We start from the raw sequence: 24,201 nt of genomic DNA, 5'->3' as shown, positions 1-24,201 counted from the left end.
TTTTAATAGTAAAAATAATGCTGTAAGTTTTCACCTTTTTTAATAGTAAAAATAATGCTGTAAGTTTTCACCTTTTTTAATAGTAAAAATAATGCTGTAAGTTTTCACCTTATTTAATAGTAAAAATAATGCTGTAAGTTTTCACCTTATTTAATAGTAAAAATAATGCTGTAAGTTTTCACCTTTTTTAATAGTAAAAATAATGCTGTAAGTTTTCACCTTTTTTAATAGTAAAAATAATGCTGTAAGTTTTCACCTTTTTTAATAGTAAAAATAATGCTGTAAGTTTTCACCTTTTTTAATAGTAAAAATAATGCTGTAAGTTTTCACCTTTTTTAATAGTAAAAATAATGCTGTAAGTTTTCACCTTTTTTAATAGTAAAAATAATGCTGTAAGTTTTCACCTTATTTAATAGTAAAAATAATGCTGTAAGTTTTCGCCTTTTTTAATAGTAAAAATAATGCTGTAAGTTTTCACCTTTTTTAATAGTAAAAATAATGCTGTAAGTTTTCACCTTTTTTAATAGTAAAAATAATGCTGTAAGTTTTCACCTTTTTTAATAGTAAAAATAATGCTGTAAGTTTTCACCTTTTTTAATAGTAAAAATAATGCTGTAAGTTTTCACCTTTTTTAATAGTAAAAATAATGCTGTAAGTTTTCACCTTATTTAATAGTAAAAATAATGCTGTAAGTTTTCACCTTTTTTAATAGTAAAAATAATGCTGTAAGTTTTCACCTTTTTTAATAGTAAAAATAATGCTGTAAGTTTTCACCTTATTTAATAGTAAAAATAATGCTGTAAGTTTTCACCTTTTTTAATAGTAAAAATAATGCTGTAAGTTTTCACCTTTTTTAATAGTAAAAATAATTCTGTAAGTTTTCACCTTTTTTAATAGTAAAAATAATGCTGTAAGTTTTCACCTTTTTTAATAGTAAAAATAATGCTGTAAGTTTTCACCTTTTTTAATAGTAAAAATAATGCTGTAAGTTTTCACCTTTTTTAATAGTAAAAATAATGCTGTAAGTTTTCAACTTTTTTAATAGTAAAAATAATGCTGTAAGTTTTCGCCTTTTTTAATAGTAAAAATAATGCTGTAAGTTTTCACCTTTTTTAATAGTAAAAATAATGCTGTAAGTTTTCACCTTTTTTAATAGTAAAAATAATGCTGTAAGTTTTCACCTTTTTTAATAGTAAAAATAATGCTGTAAGTTTTCACCTTTTTTAATAGTAAAAATAATTCTGTAAGTTTTCACCTTTTTTAATAGTAAAAATAATGCTTTAAGTTTTCACCTTTTTTAATAGTAAAAATAATGCTGTAAGTTTTCACCTTTTGTAATAGTAAAAATAATGCTGTAAGTTTTCACCTTTTTTACTAGTAAAAATAATGCTGTAAGTTTTCACCTTTTTTAATAGTAAAAATAATGCTGTAAGTTTTCACCTTTTTTAATAGTAAAAATAATGCTGTAAGTTTTCACCTTTTTTAATAGTAAAAATAATGCTGTAAGTTTTCACCTTTTTTAATAGTAAAAATAATGCTGTAAGTTTTCACCTTTTTTAATAGTAAAAATAATGCTGTAAGTTTTCACCTTTTTTAATAGTAAAAATAATTCTGTAAGTTTTCACCTTTTTTAATAGTAAAAATAATGCTGTAAGTTTTCACCTTTTTTAATAGTAAAAATAATGCTGTAAGTTTTCACCTTTTTTAATAGTAAAAATAATGCTGTAAGTTTTCACCTTTTTTAATAGTAAAAATAATGCTGTAAGTTTTCACCTTTTTTAATAGTAAAAATAATGCTGTAAGTTTTCACCTTTTTTAATAGTAAAAATAATGCTGTAAGTTTTCACCTTTTTTAATAGTAAAAATAATGCTGTAAGTTTTCACCTTTTTTAATAGTAAAAATAATGCTGTAAGTTTTCACCTTTTTTAATAGTAAAAAAAATGCTGTAAGTTTTCACCTTTTTTAATAGTAAAAATAATGCTGTAAGTTTTCACCTTTTTTAATAGTAAAAATAATGCTGTAAGTTTTCACCTTATTTAATAGTAAAAATAATGCTGTAAGTTTTCACCTTATTTAATAGTAAAAATAATGCTGTAAGTTTTCACCTTATTTAATAGTAAAAATAATGCTGTAAGTTTTCACCTTTTTTAATAGTAAAAATAATGCTGTAAGTTTTCACCTTTTTTAATAGTAAAAATAATGCTGTAAGTTTTCACCTTTTTTAATAGTAAAAATAATGCTGTAAGTTTTCACCTTTTTTAATAGTAAAAATAATGCTGTAAGTTTTCACCTTTTTTAATAGTAAAAATAATGCTGTAAGTTTTCAACTTTTTTAATAGTAAAAATAATGCTGTAAGTTTTCACCTTTTTTAATAGTAAAAATAATGCTGTAAGTTTTCACCTTTTTTAATAGTAAAAATAATGCTGTAAGTTTTCACCTTTTTTAATAGTAAAAATAATGCTGTAAGTTTTCACCTTTTTTAATAGTAAAAATAATGCTGTAAGTTTTCACCTTTTTTAATAGTAAAAATAATGCTGTAAGTTTTCACCTTTTTTAATAGTAAAAATAATGCTGTAAGTTTTCACCTTTTTTAATAGTAAAAATAATGCTGTAAGTTTTCACCTTATTTAATAGTAAAAATAATGCTGTAAGTTTTCACCTTTTTTAATAGTAAAAATAATGCTGTAAGTTTTCACCTTTTTTAATAGTAAAAATAATGCTGTAAGTTTTCACCTTTTTTAATAGTAAAAATAATGCTGTAAGTTTTCACCTTATTTAATAGTAAAAATAATGCTGTAAGTTTTCACCTTATTTAATAGTAAAAATAATGCTGTAAGTTTTCACCTTATTTAATAGTAAAAATAATGCTGTAAGTTTTCACCTTTTTTAATAGTAAAAATAATGCTGTAAGTTTTCACCTTATTTAATAGTAAAAATAATGCTGTAAGTTTTCACCTTTTTTAATAGTAAAAATAATGCTGTAAGTTTTCACCTTTTTTAATAGTAAAAATAATGCTGTAAGTTTTCACCTTATTTAATAGTAAAAATAATGCTGTAAGTTTTCACCTTTTTTAATAGTAAAAATAATGCTGTAAGTTTTCACCTTTTTTAATAGTAAAAATAATGCTGTAAGTTTTCACCTTATTTAATAGTAAAAATAATGCTGTAAGTTTTCGCCTTATTTAATAGTAAAAATAATGCTGTAAGTTTTCACCTTTTTTAATACTAAAAATAATGCTGTAAGTTTTCACCTTTTTTAATAGTAAAAATAATGCTGTAAGTTTTCACCTTTTTTAATAGTAAAAATAATGCTGTAAGTTTTCACCTTTTTTAATAGTAAAAATAATGCTGTAAGTTTTCACCTTTTTTAATAGTAAAAATAATGCTGTATGTTTTCACCTTTTTTAATAGTAAAAATAATGCTGTAAGTTTTCACCTTTTTTAATAGTAAAAATAATGCTGTAAGTTTTCACCTTTTTTAATAGTAAAAATAATGCTGTAAGTTTTCACCTTTTTTAATAGTAAAAATAATGCTGTAAGTTTTCACCTTTTTTAATAGTAAAAATAATGCTGTAAGTTTTCACCTTTTTTAATAGTAAAAATAATGCTGTAAGTTTTCACCTTTTTTAATAGTAAAAATAATGCTGTAAGTTTTCACCTTTTTTAATAGTAAAAATAATGCTGTAAGTTTTCACCTTATTTAATAGTAAAAATAATGCTGTAAGTTTTCACCTTTTTTTAATAGTAAAAATAATGCTGTAAGTTTTCACCTTTTTTAATAGTAAAAATAATGCTGTAAGTTTTCAACTTTTTTAATAGTAAAAATAATGCTGTAAGTTTTCACCTTTTTTAATAGTAAAAATAATGCTGTAAGTTTTCACCTTTTTTAATAGTAAAAATAATGCTGTAAGTTTTCACCTTATTTAATAGTAAAAATAATGCTGTAAGTTTTCACCTTTTTTAATAGTAAAAATAATGCTGTAAGTTTTCACCTTTTTTAATAGTAAAAATAATGCTGTAAGTTTTCACCTTTTTTAATAGTAAAAATAATGCTGTAAGTTTTCACCTTATTTAATAGTAAAAATAATGCCGTAAGTTTTCACCTTATTTAATAGTAAAAATAATGCTGTAAGTTTTCACCTTATTTAATAGTAAAAATAATGCTGTAAGTTTTCACTTTTTTTAATAGTAAAAATAATGCTGTAAGTTTTCACCTTATTTAATAGTAAAAATAATGCTGTAAGTTTTCAACTTATTTAATAGTAAAAATAATGCTGTAAGTTTTCACCTTTTTTAATAGTAAAAATAATGCTGTAAGTTTTCACCTTATTTAATAGTAAAAATAATGCTGTAAGTTTTCACCTTTTTTAATAGTAAAAATAATGCTGTAAGTTTTCACCTTTTTTAATAGTAAAAATAATGCTGTAAGTTTTCACCTTATTTAATAGTAAAAATAATGCTGTAAGTTTTCGCCTTTTTTAATAGTAAAAATAATGCTGTAAGTTTTCACCTTTTTTAATAGTAAAAATAATGCTGTAAGTTTTCACCTTATTTAATAGTAAAAATAATGCTGTAAGTTTTCACCTTTTTTAATAGTAAAAATAATGCTGTAAGTTTTCACCTTTTTTAATAGTAAAAATAATGCTGTAAGTTTTCACCTTTTTTAATAGTAAAAATAATGCTGTAAGTTTTCACCTTATTTAATAGTAAAAATAATGCTGTAAGTTTTCACCTTTTTTAATAGTAAAAATAATGCTGTAAGTTTTCACCTTTTTTAATAGTAAAAATAATGCTGTAAGTTTTCACCTTATTTAATAGTAAAAATAATGCTGTAAGTTTTCACCTTATTTAATAGTAAAAATAATGCTGTAAGTTTTCACCTTTTTTAATAGTAAAAATAATGCTGTAAGTTTTCACCTTTTTTAATAGTAAAAATAATGCTGTAAGTTTTCACCTTTTTTAATAGTAAAAATAATGCTGTAAGTTTTCACCTTTTTTAATAGTAAAAATAATGCTGTAAGTTTTCACCTTTTTTAATAGTAAAAATAATGCTGTAAGTTTTCAACTTTTTTAATAGTAAAAATAATGCTGTAAGTTTTCACCTTTTTTAATAGTAAAAATAATGCTGTAAGTTTTCACATTTTTTAATAGTAAAAATAATGCTGTAAGTTTTCACCTTTTTTAATAGTAAAAATAATGCTGTAAGTTTTCACCTTTTTTAATAGTAAAAATAATGCTGTAAGTTTTCACCTTTTTTAATAGTAAAAATAATGCTGTAAGTTTTCACCTTTTTTAATAGTAAAAATAATGCTGTAAGTTTTCACCTTTTTTAATAGTAAAAATAATGCTGTAAGTTTTCACCTTTTTTAATAGTAAAAATAATGCTGTAAGTTTTCACCTTTTTTAATAGTAAAAATAATGCTGTAAGTTTTCACCTTTTTTAATAGTAAAAATAATGCTGTAAGTTTTCACCTTTTTTAATAGTAAAAATAATTCTGTAAGTTTTCACCTTTTTTAATAGTAAAAATAATGCTGTAAGTTTTCACCTTTTTTAATAGTAAAAATAATGCTGTAAGTTTTCACCTTTTTTAATAGTAAAAATAATGCTGTAAGTTTTCACCTTTTTTAATAGTAAAAATAATGCTGTAAGTTTTCACCTTTTTTAATAGTAAAAATAATGCTGTAAGTTTTCACCTTTTTTAATAGTAAAAATAATGCTGTAAGTTTTCACCTTTTTTAATAGTAAAAATAATGCTGTAAGTTTTCACCTTATTTAATAGTAAAAATAATGCTGTAAGTTTTCACCTTTTTTAATAGTAAAAAAAATGCTGTAAGTTTTCACCTTTTTTAATAGTAAAAATAATGCTGTACGTTTTCACCTTTTTTAATAGTAAAAATAATGCTGTAAGTTTTCACCTTTTTTAATAGTAAAAATAATGCTGTAAGTTTTCACCTTATTTAATAGTAAAAATAATGCTGTAAGTTTTCACCTTATTTAATAGTAAAAATAATGCTGTAAGTTTTCACCTTTTTTAATAGTAAAAATAATGCTGTAAGTTTTCAACTTTTTTAATAGTAAAAATAATGCTGTAAGTTTTCACCTTTTTTAATAGTAAAAATAATGCTGTAAGTTTTCACCTTTTTTAATAGTAAAAATAATGCTGTAAGTTTTCACCTTTTTTAATAGTAAAAATAATGCTGTAAGTTTTCACCTTTTTTAATAGTAAAAATAATGCTGTAAGTTTTCACCTTTTTTAATAGTAAAAATAATGCTGTAAGTTTTCACCTTTTTTAATAGTAAAAATAATGCTGTAAGTTTTCACCTTTTTTAATAGTAAAAATAATGCTGTAAGTTTTCACCTTTTTTAATAGTAAAAATAATGCTGTAAGTTTTCACCTTTTTTAATAGTAAAAATAATGCTGTAAGTTTTCACCTTTTTTAATAGTAAAAATAATGCTGTAAGTTTTCACCTTTTTTAATAGTAAAAATAATGCTGTAAGTTTTCACCTTTTTTAATAGTAAAAATAATGCTGTAAGTTTTCACCTTTTTTAATAGTAAAAATAATGCTGTAAGTTTTCACCTTTTTTGATAGTAAAAATAATGCTGTAAGTTTTCACCTTTTTTAATAGTAAAAATAATGCTGTAAGTTTTCACCTTTTTTTATAGTAAAAATAATGCTGTAAGTTTTCACCTTTTTTAATAGTAAAAATAATGCTGTAAGTTTTCACCTTTTTTAATAGTAAAAATAATGCTGTAAGTTTTCACGAGCGGTTTGCAAAAACATATTTTTATGTTTTTCGTCCTTTGGGGGGTATTTAATTATAGAACGTGTGTAGTTTAACAGGTGCTTCTGCAGTTTAATTAACCGTTTTTCCGTAAGTAACGCACCGACATTTACTGAGTAGAATACTGTTTAACATTTTACAGAAATCCCGTGTTTACATGGGGGGTGCGGGTGTGTTATAGCCTTAATGAAGGCGGTAAAATAGAGCAAAATAGTCCCAGTGTCCAGGGGTTAATTTTTTTTTTTTTTTTTTTTACAAGGTAGTCACTATTTATCAAGGCCCAGAAGCCACTTGGGGATAAGGGTTATTGCGTGTACAGTGCGTTAGTATTGGAGATTTGATAAAGTGGCTTACTTAAGAGGGCAGTTTATCAGTAATTTGTTTATATTGGACTTGAAGACATCCAGATCGTAGTCAGGTGGGAAACAGGCAACTGGAACAGAATTTCTACAGGCGTGCATTTCTAAGAAAGAAGCTTTGTTCATGGAATCTATGTTTTGGTTTTGACACAGATAAGGAGTGGGGAAAATTTTTGACAGTGGTTTCAGCTAGACGGGTGTTTATTCTGAAAGATTGGCAAAGGGGGACCAGAGATTGGAGCTCAGACGAGCATCTGCCATGGTAGTAACGATAAAACAAAGACAGGCTCGCAATGTCTTTCCTGTGGGAGAGAGGTTGCAGGGAAGAGAAAAGGGCATCACCCACTAGGCCACAAAGCCTATTTTGTACTCTGTCAAGGCAGATAGGCTGTTTTTAGCAGCTCCTGTCCAGATGTGGCAGCAGTACTCCATCTTTGGACGTACTTAGCTTTTATACAGATAGAGAATTGTATCAAGGATGAGATATCTTCTGGAGTGGTAGAAGGATCCTACCATTTTTTCCAGCGACCTTGGCAACTGACTTGATGTACGTGTTCCATTTCAGATCAGGGGTAAAGGTCAAGCCCAGAAGCTTATCAAAACATGGAGCTTCCCCTAGATGAGAGCCATCCATTTCAATTGATGCCAGATGGGGATCAGAGCGTTGATGATGTAAAGATAGGAGCTTGGTTTTAGATGCATTAAAAGTAACCAGCCACCTCCTCCCCCACTGTACCACGTGCTAAAGATCAGAGGAGAGAGAATCAGAGAGAACTTTGTCATTTACGGCCTTTGATGTGTTGCCATAGATGGTCGTGTCATCAGCATAGATGTCAACGAATGATTTAAGTATGTGTTTTGGGAGATCATTGATGTATATCAGGAAGAGAGTTGGGCCTAGGATGGACACCTGAAGGAGTCCAGCTTTGAATATATATTGATGGCCTCTGATTTTTGCCCATCAACCACTACTCTTATGAGCCTATCAGAGAGAAATGATTTAATGATCGAGAAAGCATTTCCAGTTATACCGTAGCTGGAAATCTTGTGAAGTAGGCCCTTATGCCATACCTTATCGAAGGCCTTTTATATGTCAAGAGCAATTGCCCTAGAGAGGAAGCCTTTGTCAAGAGATTCGCTAATCCTATGGGATATAACAGCACATCTGCTGTATATCTGGCAGAAGGGAAACCATATTGCATGTCACTAAGAAGGTTATTTCTGCTTGACTACTTCTCTATTTAATATGGATTCCAGCAGCTTACTCATGACGCAAAGGAGACTTATTGGTCTGTACTGAGAGGGAGATGACTTATCACCTGAATACTTAAATGCAGGGCAAACTGATGAGGTTTTCCAGGGTGTTGGGAAGCACTTCTCTTTAAGGCAACGCTTAAAGAGTTTTGTTAGTATGGGGGCAAGTTCTAGTTGAAGCTTTTTCGGCACAATGATTAAAATGCCGTCAGGGCCAGTTGCTTTACTGGAATCAAGGTTCTTGATTAGCTTGGCGACTTCGCGCATGCTCACGGTAAATTTGATTATCAGATTAGTGTCAACAACCTCGAATACCCCTCAAAAACCAAATTAGATTGGCCGGTGTTCTGTTGTAGCATAATTACCAAAATATATTTATCAATTCGACACACAAAAGAAAAAATTACGACAGAAATTTCAACAAGCCTTAGACATTGACAAATATAATCTAAACTTGACATGACTTGGCCTTTGGGACAAGATCAAAATGTATTATCTGTTCTTCAGATGCTGCACTTTAATTTCTTGTTCTCTGTTAGTGGAGGAGAAATCCTTTACGACTGAGACAATTTTTATTTTTGTTCATTTTCTCCACATTAAAAAACGACCCTGGTGTCTAACTCTGTCCTGTGGGGAGATTTGTAAATAGGAACAATGAACTGGCATTTTTACACGAGGAACGAAATAATGATTACACCGTCTTACGATGATCTAAATTCATTGTTCTTTTGAAGTTGATTTTCTTTTTAAATAATTTCACGTTAAAATCTGTGTTTTTCATCTTAAAATTTTGATTTTTTTTTTTTACATTTTCATATATTTTATTTCTTAATGAATTGGACAGAACAAAAGTTGTATCAATTTACTAAAGAAATCCCAACAAAGAAAACAAATTTTCTGTTTTGAACACAAGCGTGCAATGAGGTAAGGTTTTTCCTCTTTTTTGTTATATTTTTTAAAAGTTCCATTCAATAACTATTAAAACAATCGCTAAACATTAAAATAAATTTATTTTTATTTCAGTAAAAAAAATATATGGATTCGCCAAGCTTTATAACAGACGTGAATAAAAATAAATGAATTTTCAAGTTTAAAAAATCTAAAAAATATATTATTTAATTTATGATTTAGATTGTTGTCAAAATTGTTGGTAATTTTTTTACTTTCTTTTCACATTAACACGCTTTAAGGTGAGCGTTAAGGTGAAAAAAAAGTAAAAATTTACCAAAATTTGCTTAAGTAAATCTTGTGTGATTTCTGAGAAAATAATGTAAAAGTGCAGCAGCTGCAACAACACTGCAGACGAAATTTTCAGCGATTATTAAGAGAAGAATGAACTTTATAACAGTGTACTTATTTTTCATAAACGATATTTATATATATATATATTTTTTTGCTTACAAACCCCTCCCCCTTGTTTTGAAGTGGGAACAAATATGCTTAAAATAATCATCTGAAACTAAACAAAACATATTCCGTTGTTGTAAGGGACAGGATTATAGATAAAAAAAAAAAAAACAAAAAAAAAACACTTGTTTACATACCTTATTTTGACGTCTGAATATCAGAACTTTGATTGTGTTTAATTATTCCGCTTTTGACTTTTGGAGTGTGAAATTCGGTGAATATGTTAAGTAAAATAATTAATTTAAGCTAAGCAAAAAAAATTAAAAAATTTTTTTTAATATTTATACGAAAAAAGCCATTTTAAAATCTTTGATAAATAAATTAATAATTTTTTTTTAGCGAGCCGAATAATGCATGATTGCATGACCATTATTAAACAGGGAATTCTTTGAAGAATCGATACAAAAAAAATCGATAAATATTGTGTCCTTTGTGTTAAAAAATATCATCAGTTTTTCGATCCCATTTGATAACGTTTGCCGCCTTTCGACTACGGTGGACCATACGCACTGAAATAATTTTGTTGGATCTTCATGACTGCCAAAACCGGTGCAAGCGTGAATCAGTACAATTTATGTTAGTCAACACTCACATAGAAACGAGACGTTTCTCTTTTCATTTCAATTTTAATTTTTATTCTGCTTTACCCCCCCCCCATTTTTGGGAGCCTAACCCCCACACATACACATTAAAAACCAAACTCATCAAAATGGTCACCCATCTGGTACTGGCCAGCCTCAGGGTTGCTTATGTAGTTTAGTTTTTATTCTGTTTTAACCCCCCCCCCCATTTTGGGGAGCCTGAGCCCCCCACACGCGTACACATTAAAAAGCAAACTCATCAAAATGGTCACCCATCTGGTACTGGCTAGCCTCAGGGTTGCTTATGTAGTTTAGTTTAATTTTTATTCTGCTTTGAATTCCACTCCCCCATTTGGGGGAGCCTGACCCCCCACACACATACACATTAAAAACCAAACTCATCAAAATGGTCACCCATCTGGTACTGGCCAGCCTCGAGGTTGCTTATGTAGTAAAAAAAACCCTACAGTTCTTCCTCGTTCAATGAAGGAGAAATCTTTATAGACTGGGTCAATTTTAATTTTTATTCTGCTTTACCCCCCCCCCATTTTTGGGAGCCTAACCCCCACACATACACATTAAAAACCAAACTCATACAAATCGTCACCCATCTGGTACTGGCCAGCCTCAGCGTTAATAATACATTGAAATTTTCGTCACTGAAAAATAAGTTTTTTTTTGGCCTGTTTGGTCTTCCATAATTTGCTTTTTATTAAACGCAAACGTAAATATTATCGATCTGGACTAGATGGACGCAAACTAACTGGTTGCCTATATGAATAAGTGGAATTATTTGAAATCCAGCTACTTATATTATAATATTTTTGCATATATTCATAGAAAATCACCCTAAATCTTAGTTAGACTAAAAATAAACAACTTAATTCTTTCAAAAACCTTTTTTTTTAAATATTCATATATGCTTTTTGTGCAAGACAAAAAATGTCAATTGTTAACTTTTGGGGAAATTTTAACATTTAAAATTTAATTAAAAATAGTATAAAAAGTTTTACATTATTCAGCTTTCTATATGATAAAATTCAGGTTTTTATCTTTCTGAAAAAAAAAAGTTACTCAGAAATCATGGTTTTTAATAAATGTAATTTCGTTTTAAAAAAACAACAACTTCATTTTTCGGCCATTTTTGGCAGTGCCTAATTTTAATAATTAATTTTTGTGCGCAAGTTTTATATATCACAAATTGAAGATAAAATATCAATAAATAAAATAATCAAATTTAAAACAAACAAAAAAGAACAGTTATGTGCAAATTTACCTGTAAAGTCCAAAGTGTAAATCCTTTTTTTTTTTTTTTTTCGATAACCACGTTGTTTTTTTTTTTTTGTTGTTGGTTATTTTTTTAAGTGGAAGCTTATTTTTTGTTTAGAATTTTCCAGTCAATATTTTTTGGTCAGTGTATATTTTTATATTTAATTCCTGCTTGCCTTTTTTTTCGATATAAAAAAAAAAAGACGATACCGAATAATGCAGATTTATAGTATAATAAATCAAAAATTCAGGTATTTCTTTGAGATATTAAAAAAAAATATTACATTTACTCTGCTCGTTAATCTGTAATCCGTGTAAATTCAAAAATAAAAGATACCAGTTTTCACGTATGGTAGCATCAAAACGCCACAAGTAAAAAAAAAAAAGGACGATAAGTTAACTTATCGTCCTTTTAAAGGGAGATAACTGTTATCTCCCTTTGGTATTTATAAGTCGGACAGAAAATCCATAAGGATTCTTTTAAACTGGTTGACACTGTCGCTAACCCACGTCCACGTTCTGTGTTAAAGTAAATAAGTCTGAGGTATGCAAAAACTATATAAATAAAACGAAACACTAAACAGTTGCGTAGTCGTGACAGAAGTCAATATATAATAAATGAAAATACCAATATATATAAAATTTGTAATAATTGCAAAAAGAAACCAGAGACAATTTCAGTCTCTGGTTTCTTTTTGCAATTATTACAAATTTTATATATATTGGTATTTTCATTTATTATATATTGACTTCTGTCACGACTACGCAACTGTTTAGTGTTTCGTTTTATTTATATAGTTTTTGCATACCTCAGACTTATTTACTTCTCTTTAAAGAATTACGGCCAAATTGTGTTCATTGCCCACCCCCAATGTGGCCACAAAGTGGGTTCCCATTTGACGTTACATTATTATAGAAAAGTGACCCCCCACTTTCTGACCACTAAAATTTCTTATCTTGGAAACTACGAGTTTCGTTTGCAGTTTATATAAATGGTTATTTCCGTTTTCAGTGCCCCCGAAAACCTTTAAAAGTGGAAAATTTGAAGGAATATAATCCCATATCGAGATTATTAACGTTTCTGAATTAGTGTTTTTTTACACTTATAGGCTTCCGTAGATATAACAAAGTGAGAATCTTTACATCCGGTTTCTTTAATGGACGATGTCGATACGATTTATCCTGACATGTGGTTGAAAAATCCTTCCATTTAAAAAATACATGGATTATAATACATAAATATGAATAAATTCTCATACAGGAAGATTAAAAGAAAGCATATCTTAGTTATGGGGAACAGGTAAGTGATGTTTTGTCAGTTAAATAAATATCATACGATTCAACTCGTGTTATTTGTTCGACATTCTGTGAAATTATAAGTGAAGAAATCCAAGGAAAAAATAAATAAAATTGTTTATTTCTCTATTAAAGCTTTTATGATATTAAAATTTGGTCTTTGCTCGTTTTATTGAAATAAAATTTATGGGTTTAAATTACATTTTCATATTGTTATAATCTGATAGACGTATAGGTGTCTATTCAAACAAATGTTTGTTATGGCGACTTGGCCAAAAATTCTGATACACCTACTGCAGCATTAGGTGTGTCAGAATTTGGAGAGAATTTTTGACACCCTTAACACAAAACTGCGAATAAAATATACAAAACTCGTAATTTCTCTTTTTAAAGTGGTTTGTTTAATTTCTTTGTGGAATATACTTCCAAAATAAACTATGGTAAATTTTTAGTTTACCGACTCCTCGGCATTCCCCTCTTATTTATCGACTTTTATAGGTTTTCGGGTTCGCTAAGAACGAATATTGCATTTATTTTTTTGCGCAAACACGCAGTTATCCATATTTGAAGACATTCACTATCCAATGTAATCCTTATCATTTTTAATGGCGGTCATCTGTTTTCCAATAACGAAAAAACGCCAAAGAAGCTAAATATGCCACATATAACTGGAATCTCCCCCTCCCCACCACTGGCGTTGGCGCAAAAGAAAATAAGATGTACTGGGGGGGGGGGGTTAAATTCCAAGAAATCTTGAGCAAAAGGGAAGAACGTTAAGAAAAGACCACAAATTAAAAACAGTAACAGACACAAACCGCTAATTTGTTTTTTTGTTTTTTTTAAGGTTATTCGATGTTGCTGACCACTAACCTGATAATCAAATCTGTCGCAAATTTACGGTTTGCATGGTATTAACCCCTTTTAATTGATCTAAAAAAAATATTAAGTTTTCATGAGCGGTTTACAAAAGCATATTTTATGTTTTTCGTTCTTTTTTGTGGCAGGGGGGGTATTCAAATATAGAACTTGTGCAGTTTAACAGGTGCTTCTGCAGTTTAATTAACCGTTTTTCCATAGAGGGGGCGGGTTTGTTATGTAATAAAAGGAATTGAATTTTACAAGTTAATTTTTTTTTCAATTTTAAAATCTATCAAATTTTTTCTATTGGTTCAATTTTTACAATATTTGCGGGTTGATTGCGAAATTTTATGCTCTTTCCAATAAATCGAATATAATATTCTAGACAAACGTTTTTTTTAATCCCCCCCATTTTGAAATGTCTATTAAAATGAAAATAATTAATTTTCTCACCTCAGATTTATATATCACAAATTGAAGATAAAAGATTAATAAAATAAAATGATCTAATTTAAAACAAAAATAGAATAGTTTTGTGCAAATTTCCCTGTAAAGACCTTTAAAAACCTTTTTTTAAAAAAAACACGCTTTTTTTAAGTAAAATCTCACATTTTTTTAATTTTGTCCTGAAAAGATTGAATACCTACAACAAATTTTTTCTGCTTCATTTTTTTTTTTTTTTTTAGATTTAAAAAAAAATCATTCCATAAAGACGAAATAAAATATATTAAATAAAAAAAAGGAAAAAATAGAAAATCGGGCGAGTGGAATTTTTTTTATCGGCAAAAACTGATCATTTTTCAAATATGATGGCCCATATTGACTAACTTTTGTTTACAGCCAGCAATAGAAAGGGAGGTTAATTCTGGCCCTTACAGGCCACCGTAGTTCTTAATTCGAATATAAGGAGACATTTGTCTCCCTTTATTCCCCTTCTGAAACATCTGATGGCGCGCTATTTTTTAATCCTTGCTAGTAAGTCTAAATATTCAAGTTTTCATCACGCATTTTAATGGCGATTTTCTGACACTGCTAGTGCAGCATCTTTCCACCCTAAAACATCCTTTAAAATTACCACTATTATAGGTTTTCAGGAATTTTGAAAACAAGCGTTTAAAATTGCAGGAAACGAATAGTTTCCAAGATATGAAGAAATTATAGTTTCAAAATTGGAGGATCACTTTGCTATATAATTTAACATAAAATGAGCACCATTTTATAGTCACTTTTTGTCATTGGTCAACGTAAAAAGAACACAATTTAGCGTTAAATGAGATCCTTCTAAGTGGCCACCTGTTTTTTTTGGGGGGTGGGTCTAGTAATTTTTTTAGGGGATGGGTGTTTATTTGGTAATTGTGGCCTGCTAGACCAACACATAACCTACCTTAAATAATTTGTTTTCTAGGGATTTTCGAATGTGCTGAAAACGAATATGCCATTTAAATTTTCAGCTAAGTATTTTCCAAGTATTAAACAATGTAATAATTTTTTATAAGTGGTGGCCATTGTTGTGCACACAAGTGCGCATATTTTTGCCACATGTGTGGCAAAAATATGCATGTACAACAATAGCTATCACTTATGAAGTATTCCATTGCTTAATATTGGGAAAACTACATATGTGCAGAAAAATTTAAATGCAATAGCTGTTTTCAGCACATCTGAAAACCCACTGAAAACAAATTTTTACACCTTCTCTCCCCGAGAAAAGTAGCAATAATGTAGGTGCTCATTTTGCATTAGCACCCATCCCCAAACAAATAAAGTGGTCATAATTGGGTGCTCATTTTATGTTAAATTAATATAGAAAAGTGATCCTCCACTTTTTGAAACTATAATTGTTTTATATCTTGTTGCCTGGAATTTTAAATGTTATTTTCGTTTTCAGCACCCTTAAAACCTATCATAGGGGAATTTTAAAGGAATTTTTGAGGGTGAAAAATGCTGCAGTTTTACCGAAAATAATGTTTACCACAAACACAAGAATTAAATTCAAGTTGGGTGAATTGTTAAATAACTGAACACAAATACTGCTGCCTTTTCAGTATTTCACTGCTTTAAAACATTGAAATTACTCTGACACCATAAGTAGTAGGTTGAGCAGAGTTGGATCTGGTGTAAAGGTTGCAAAATATTGGTAAATTGCGATTACAACTCAGTCAGTAATCAAATGACACAAGATTATAAACTATAGACTATAAACCTATGTACATGTACTAATAACGAGGATACTAAAAAAGCTCTCGGCTGGTTTCAATAAAAATTAGGGGAATGTTGACAACTGGTTTGGCTACCCCATACCCTGCATTACAATCTTCAAAGAAAGAAAATTAAAAAAAAGAGTAACAAGGAAGGTTTTCTAGAAGTATAACCGTCATCAGAACTCTCTCAAAAATCATTCTTGAATGGAAGTAATGATCTTAAATAACAAATAAGTGACACATAAGCAAATCACTTTTTGTCAGCAGGAGGCATAAAACATCAATAAGATTCGCAAAGTTAAAAATGAAAGCGATCTCTACCAATCACAAACTTCCTTATGACATGTAAGTTTATTTAACATTTTTCTCAAAAACATCTTATTTCTGTTTATACTTACCGATTATGTTGCTAGAGAATTCTGTTTGATTTTTTTATGTTTTATCAATATTTTACATTTATTAGGTCCATTACAATTATAACACTGCCGTGAAGTATCCCTCTCCTTATGTGTGCTTTGTGCTGACCATGCAGCTACTGCGGCTTGCTCTGGAACTCTTGTGCATATGTGCACACCAGTACATGTGACAGATTTAGATTATCCATCAAAGAGGATGTTCCTAATAGTTCTTCTAGATGTTCAGGCAATCCAGTAATGAACGTACATTGCAGGCACTGATCTGATATGCTGCCAAATAGGCCTGCAAGCCTACATAGTTCTGCCAAATATGCATTAACTGTTTCACCTGATTGAAGACAGCGTGCTGCAAACTACTTCCATGCAGAAAAGGGATTCAAGGTAAAGGTTTTGTACTGTTTTCTTTACACAGTCAAAATCTGCACACTTTTCCTTTCTTACATGTTTGTACACAGCACACGTATTGCCTGACAAGTGCATCGGAATGATACACTCAATGTGTTTCACCCGACACAGCTGACATATAAGTTCAGCATTCTCCAGCCACTACACTGTTGACTCTCTGGATTCATTGCTGTTACATAGTGGTATGAGCTTTGGGTCAAAGGTTATAATGACCAAAATAGCTTGTTGCTTCATGAGGAGAAGAAAAAATATCACATGTAGCAGCACAGTTCCCAAACAATTTTTACTCAACAGGATCTTTAAAAACTCTTTCAATTCAAACCTGAACACCTCTGTTGATTTGACACGAGATGATCCCAAGCAACACCATCGATTTGAACTTTAACACCTCTGTCGACATGACATGATCCGAAACAACTCCATTGATTCAAGCTCTAACACCTCCGACAATTCAACACGACATGATCCTGAACAACTCCATTGATTCAAATTCGAACATTTCCAATGATTTGACTGGATCCCAAATGCAATGAAACACCAGAACACATTATGAGAGCAACCTTGGGAGTTAATTGCCAAATGACTGTTATCGGCTTTTTTATAGCCTACTGACAAACTCATTTTTGCTGTAGCCAGGCCTGACTTACATATTTGCATACAATTCTTGAGCGCTTCCATATATATAATTGAATGAAATAAAAACTTTTTAAATGAACCTATAGAAATTTTGTCTCATAACAATGGGTAACATTACATTAATATTATTGTAACTTTTCCAATCAAATTAGCGACCTTTTGCACTCTAAATAAATCCCTTTTAAAAATAAATGTCAATATTTTGATAATTTTTCATAATGGGATATCAAGTTTTTGGTATGTGCTTAAGGAAGGCAGAAACAATTGAATGAAATAAAAACTTTTTAGATAAACCTATAGAAATTTTCTCTCATAACAATGATTAACATTACATATATATATGTATATATATATATATATAATGTAATGTTAATCATTGTTATGATTTCGACTGGTATTAATCGTGACACCCTGCACTGAAAATTCCCGAAAGGATGAAACACTAGTGTCTGTAGGTATTTAATTACTATAGTAAAAAATAATTATGACAGCACCTTTAAGAAATTTGTTTCTTATCGTTGAGCACTTTCAGTTGAATTAAAGTCAGTCAATTTAGCTCTTATGCATAGATCATCATATAACGATTAGATCACTCTCTGACTGACGTAAAATGAACATTTAAAATTGAAATGTTTAAATTCGACGTTATTTCACGCGGTTAATGGTAGCCGAATGGATTAGGTCTTTGCTAATCGAGCCAGAGATGTCTCGTGATGCGGGGTTTTAATCGTTCGCCTGGTATTAATCGTGACACCCTGCATTGAAGACTCCCGAAAGGATGAAACACTAGTGTCTATAGGTATTTAACTATTATAGTAAAAATATATATATATATATATATATATATGTGAATGTTATGTTAACTATTGTTATGAGAGAAAATTTCTTTAGGTTTATCTAAAAAGTTTTTATTCTATTCAACTGTTTCTACTTTCATTAAGCATATACAAAAAACTTTTAGAGTGCAAAAGATCGCTAATTTGGTTGGAAAATTTGCAGTAACATTCTATACTTTTTCATTTAAAATTTCCATTGTTTTAATTTTATATATTTCTTAATTAGTCAATCCTATTATTCTAATCTAACGTTTGTTTAAGGAGTCACTCATAATTCATCTGGATATAAAATTATTAGTAACTACAGGCATTTAATTAATCAGTATATTTAATGTTTTTATCTGTAAATATTAGTAGGAACAAAATTTTAAGTTATAATACAATAACATTATTAAGTACTTTGTGGATATTATCAAAGCTTATTCTGTGACGAGCATGCATGGAAGCACTCAAGAATTTTATGCCAATCTGTCAGTCAGGCCTACCTACAGCGAAAATGAATTCGTCAGTAGGCTATAAAAACCTGATAACACTAATTTGGCGATTAACTCCCAAGGTTGCTCTCGTAATGTGTTGTGGTGTGTCATTGCATTTGGATCTCAATACCCATTATGTCAAATCTCGAGTCTGTAAACTGAAAAATACTGAGTAATTTTGTAGGGAAATGTACACACACACACACAGACACATGGGATTTCACTTTTCTATATATATATATATATATATATATATATATATATATATATATATATATATATCCCATTATAACTGGTTATCATTACATTAAGATATATTAATCAATTAAGAAATTGACTATATTAATATATATATATGCCATGGAGACTTGTAAAATTCCATTACTTTAAATCATCAGTGCATGATAAAATGACAAGCATCAACATGTGTTAACATCTTGCCACTGAAATCATCAATAGAAAAGCAGTATGGAAGCTTTACATAGATGGATAATGTACCGAACACTGTGGAAGTCATCAATAATATTGAAAAATCATGAAAGGTCTTACACAAAGCTGCGCATGGAGTTTCTAATGATATTCTTGGCCTTTCAGTTCAGAAACACTAGGATTGGTTTGACGACAATAATGAAGAAATGAAATCTATTATAAAACATATGAATCTTACAGTATGTTCATTACTGATAAAAATTTGTCAACTAAGAAAAATGCATATCAATCTTGCAAAGATAAAGTTCAAAATCTTTACAAAGAATGAAAGATTCTTGGTATGCTACAAAGACTACTAATGGGTTGCTTCGTATATTATAAAATAAAATAAAAAAGGCATGAAATAGAAACTCCATTTAACACAAGTCAAACTATGAACATTGAAGGTTTTTGAATAACTTTTATTAACAATAAAAGACTAGATTGAATGTGCATGTTCAAAAGTTTATTTCATGTGTCATCACCTTTCAAAATAATACAAAACTTTGTATTATCTTACTTGTATTATCTTACTTGTAAGATGGTGAAAGAAACGGATGAAAAAAGAGAATATTCATAAAAAGTACTTATTCCTTGTTTCTTTTCCTTGGTCAGATAGCTGTCATAGAGAGGAGGGTTTTCTAGCTTTAACAGCAAAAGCAGAATAAATTCTCACTTGATTGCCTACGTGTCCTGTTTGCTTGGTGTCTTGTTTCTTTCTCTTATTGTTTACAAAAATCTTGGGTTTATATTTCTCCTTGCCGACTCCCACAGACACGTTGGTTGTTAAATCTTATTTTTAGTGTGATCTGCTCCCATTGACAATATAATTTTTACTATTTTTATCTTGACTGAATAGGTGTATGGAGCCTACACATAGTGATGCGTTTACACACTTTGTATTCAACAGCTGATGAGTAAACACCACGTTGGGAGTTTTATTACTTGCTTCATGAATCTTCACATACTTAAATTAAGGGAGCAGCAATTCTTAAAGATTCCACATCCTTTTACACCAGCCTTAAAACAATATATTGTCAACAGCATGGCAACAAGATACCTATTTTATCCTCTGACAGCAGACACTTCACACAAACAAAGGAGATTTTTAAAACATTAGATAGAACACTTCCAATTAGTGTTAAACTTGCCGTCTGTCTCAAGTTGATGTTGAACATGTTGGGTCAATACTGCAATTACAGGATTTTTCCAGGCTTTCTCTTCAGCCCATTTTCTAAGAAGTTGTAAGAGCTATAATAGACATATTGTCTGGTAAAGTCCCAGAAAAAGACTCTATTCCAGTGAAGATATATAACTGTGCTTAAAGACATAAACAAAAACTTTATGAACTGTTTGTACAGATATGGAGACAAGGATCTGTCCACAAGATTTTAAAGAGGCATTATAAACCCCCTTTACAAAACAAGTGTTACAAAAGTGTATGTGATGAGCATCATGGAATTCCATTGTTATACATAGCTGATAAAATACTGGTTCGTGTGATACTGTAGAATCATGGAACACCTTGTTCAGAAGAAATAACCTCAGTTACAATGTAGTTTTTGCTCGCACCCTGGAATTATTAACATTATTCCTTTGCTGCGGCTGATTATTGAGTAGTCATGAGAGAAGAATCAGGAATTTTATATGGTGTTTGTAAACCTAACAAAGACTTTTTACTCTGCCAATAGAACAAGCTTTGTGGGTGGTCTTGAAAAAATGCAGATTTTCTGATAATGTTGAACATCATCATATCCTTTCATCACGGTATGAAAGCTTCAATTATCTCTGACTATGTTTCATTGGAGCTTTTTCTATCATGGTAGCAAACAAGTATGTGTGATGGAACTGACTTCATTTGCCTTGTTATTTTCTTTTTCTAGTAAAGCTCAATCATGTATTTAGTGAACCATTATCAGGTGAATTAAAAAAGCCAATGCAGCATTTGAAAAGTTTAGACATCAACTGTTAGACGAGCATTTTATTGACTTGGAACTAAAATCAGTTAAATATAAGGATAAGAAACATGAACAACATTTACAAACTTAATGTCTTCCACAAGAATTGTCTGTGAACAACATGTAGCATTTCTCTTTGTCATAAGGCCGCAAACATAAATTTATTTTCCAAATGTAATATTATAGGAATTGAGAGTTTTTCTCGTGTAGTCAGAGCTCAGCAAGGCAAGTCATATGTTGAGAACAAACCGTTTAAACATTCTTAAAATGCTGATGTCTGGTGAACCTGATTGCAGAGTATGTAGTATTGTAGGACATAGACAGCTACATAGTGTCTAAAAGTCCCTACTTGACAACAATTGCTCACCTGCACAATGTAAGAGAAACTCGATAGACAGCAAATAATAACTACTCATCAAACACTTCTAGTACCTATACCTGCAGTTGCTGTTGGTTACAATGCAAATCACTGGTAGGATTGAAATGTTACTAACAATTCAAGCACGATTGAAATAGTGAAAAATCTTATTGTCAGAACCTGATACATCGAACATGGGAGAGTCTATCATATATATATATATATATATATATATATATATATATATATATATATATATGTGAATAAAAAGGAAAAACCTAAAAGAGTAAAAACAAAAATAAAATCAACGTTTCGTCCCTATTTCAGGGGACATCATCAGGATGTCTAGGCGAGGATGTACAGGAAGACGGTCATATATCCCATGCGAAAGAGAAGTTCAGTTCTCTTTCTGTTCTGTTTTATTCACATAACGTCCAAAGCATCATTTATAATTTGCTTTATTTTATTCATATATATATATATATATATATATTCCTTATTTTCTGAGCATAATGAAAACAAACATGATAAGAGTTCATCATATATATATATATATATATATATATATATATATATATATATATATATACTAGCATTTCAGCCCAGCATTGCCCAGGTGTTTGGATGTGTATATTGAGGGGAAAAAAGCGGTCAATTTTTTTAACTTTGACCCCTATTATGACCCCTTAATATTTGTTGTTTTAGGCTCAAATCAAGTTAAGTTAGATCCATGTCGAAGGAACTTATATCTAAAATTTCAAGTGTTTAGACTAAAAATTGTCGGAGGAGTTTGGTAGAGTTCTCAAAGGTCATATCGTTGAACTTTGACCCTTAACAGCCAAATTTCTGGTCGAGAACCGATCATAAAGATTTTCCCAAATCTCAGTTCCCTGTATTATTAAATTTCGAGTCTTTAGACTGAAAATTGACAGAGTTATTGCGTTGGAAAATGTACACATGCATACAGACACGTTCACTTATATATATATATATATATATATATATATATATATATATATTATTCCTTGTTTTCTGATCATGATGAAAATCTTAGTATAATTACCTCTAGACACCTGTATCAACTGGTTCTGTATCAAGTTAGAAAATATCCGAGTTTTTTCTAATGTGACTCATAATTTTTTAGATTAATTTAATGCATATGTTGTAAGCTCACTTCAATAATATTAACAACTATAGACAAACAAGTACTACTATGTGAGCAACGATACTAAAAATATTGAATTCCATTATTTTTATTTGCAGATGTTCCTGCTTAAACGCCTTCATGGAATTTGAATGGATCAACATTTTTCTATATTATTGATTCGTGTAGAAGCCAATAGCGACAACTATTCAAAGATTCATTTGTCAGGAAACTACTCTTTAACAAACTTTCAGAAATAGTGGAGAAAGTAACACATCGTGAAGATAATATTTATATTTGTGAAATATGTGTTTAATGTTAAAATAAATAAAAATTATTAAAAGATCTAATCTCAAATTGCAGACAAGTGTGTGGCTTTTTAAAAGATATTTTATGCAGTACAAGAAGACATAACACTAAGTAATATATCTTACGAAAGTAATGCTAGATATTGGTGTATTTTTGTTAAGAAGGTAGCGTTTATCTTAGTATGAAATCAAATTTGAAAAACATTTGAATTTAGACTAAAATGCAAGGACAAACTGCCATACTATTTATAGTAATATTGTCATATGATTAATTGTAGTAAAATATGCAAGTACACAGTCGAGAAAAGCCACATTCTTGTAAAATCTGTGAATATTCTTGTACTAAAAAATCAAAGTTAGTGATACATATGAGAACTCATACTGGGGAAAAGCCATATTCCTGTGAAGTTTGTGAATATTCTTGTTCAGAAAAATCAACATTAGTAATACATGTGAGAACTCACACTGGGGAAAAGCCATATTCTTGTGAAATATGTGAATATTCGTGTGCTAAACAATCAAAGTTAGTTAGACATATGAGAACTCATACTGGGGAAAAGCCCTATTCTTGTAAAGTCTGTGAATATTCTTGTTCTGAAAGATCAAATTTAGTGACACATATGAGAATTCACACTGGGGAAAAGCCATATTCCTGTCAAATATGTGAATATTCTTGTGCGGAAAAATCAAGGTTGATTAGGCATATTAGAACTCACACTGGGGAAAAGCCATATTCTTGTCAAATATGTGAATATTCTTGTGCGGAAAAATCAAAATTAAAGAGACATGTCAAAACACACACTACAGAAAAACCATATTCATGTGAAATCTGTGGATATACTTGTTCTCAAGAACCATACTTAGTGACTCATATTAGAACCCACACTGGAGAAAAGCCATATTCTTGTGAATTATGTGATTATTCTTGTTCTCATAGATCAAGTTTAGCGATACACATGAAAAAAACACACAATTCATAAAAGCAATATTACAAAGTATGTGAATATACTTGTTCTCACAGATCAATTTTACTAATACATATGAAAAAACACATTTCGTATAAGCCAAATTCTTGCAAAATATGTACATAGTCTTGTTCTTAAGATTCACATTTATTTGTATGAGAACTTCAAGCAATACTGTGCTCATGGTAACCAAAACTATTCCTAATGAGTATTGCCA

The 24,201-nt window shown here is 29.5% G+C and overlaps 1 long non-coding RNA gene across 1 annotated transcript; it reads left to right on the top strand.

Moving 5' to 3' along the window:
- The first annotated feature begins 9,091 nt into the window (after positions 1-9,091).
- LOC145278125 (uncharacterized) lies at positions 9,092-23,056 on the top strand. Its single transcript, XR_013868349.1, has 2 exons — positions 9,092-9,326; positions 22,831-23,056. It is a non-coding gene; the product is annotated as an uncharacterized LOC145278125 (long non-coding RNA).
- Positions 23,057-24,201: the final 1,145 nt, after the last annotated feature.

Source organism: Euprymna scolopes, chromosome 6, assembly GCF_053919585.1.
Source record: "Euprymna scolopes isolate OS-2025 chromosome 6, ASM5391958v1, whole genome shotgun sequence".
Lineage (NCBI taxonomy): Eukaryota > Metazoa > Mollusca > Cephalopoda > Sepiida > Sepiolidae > Euprymna > Euprymna scolopes.
Note: the sequence above shows the minus strand (reverse complement) of the source record. Positions and strands in the feature narration are given on the sequence as shown.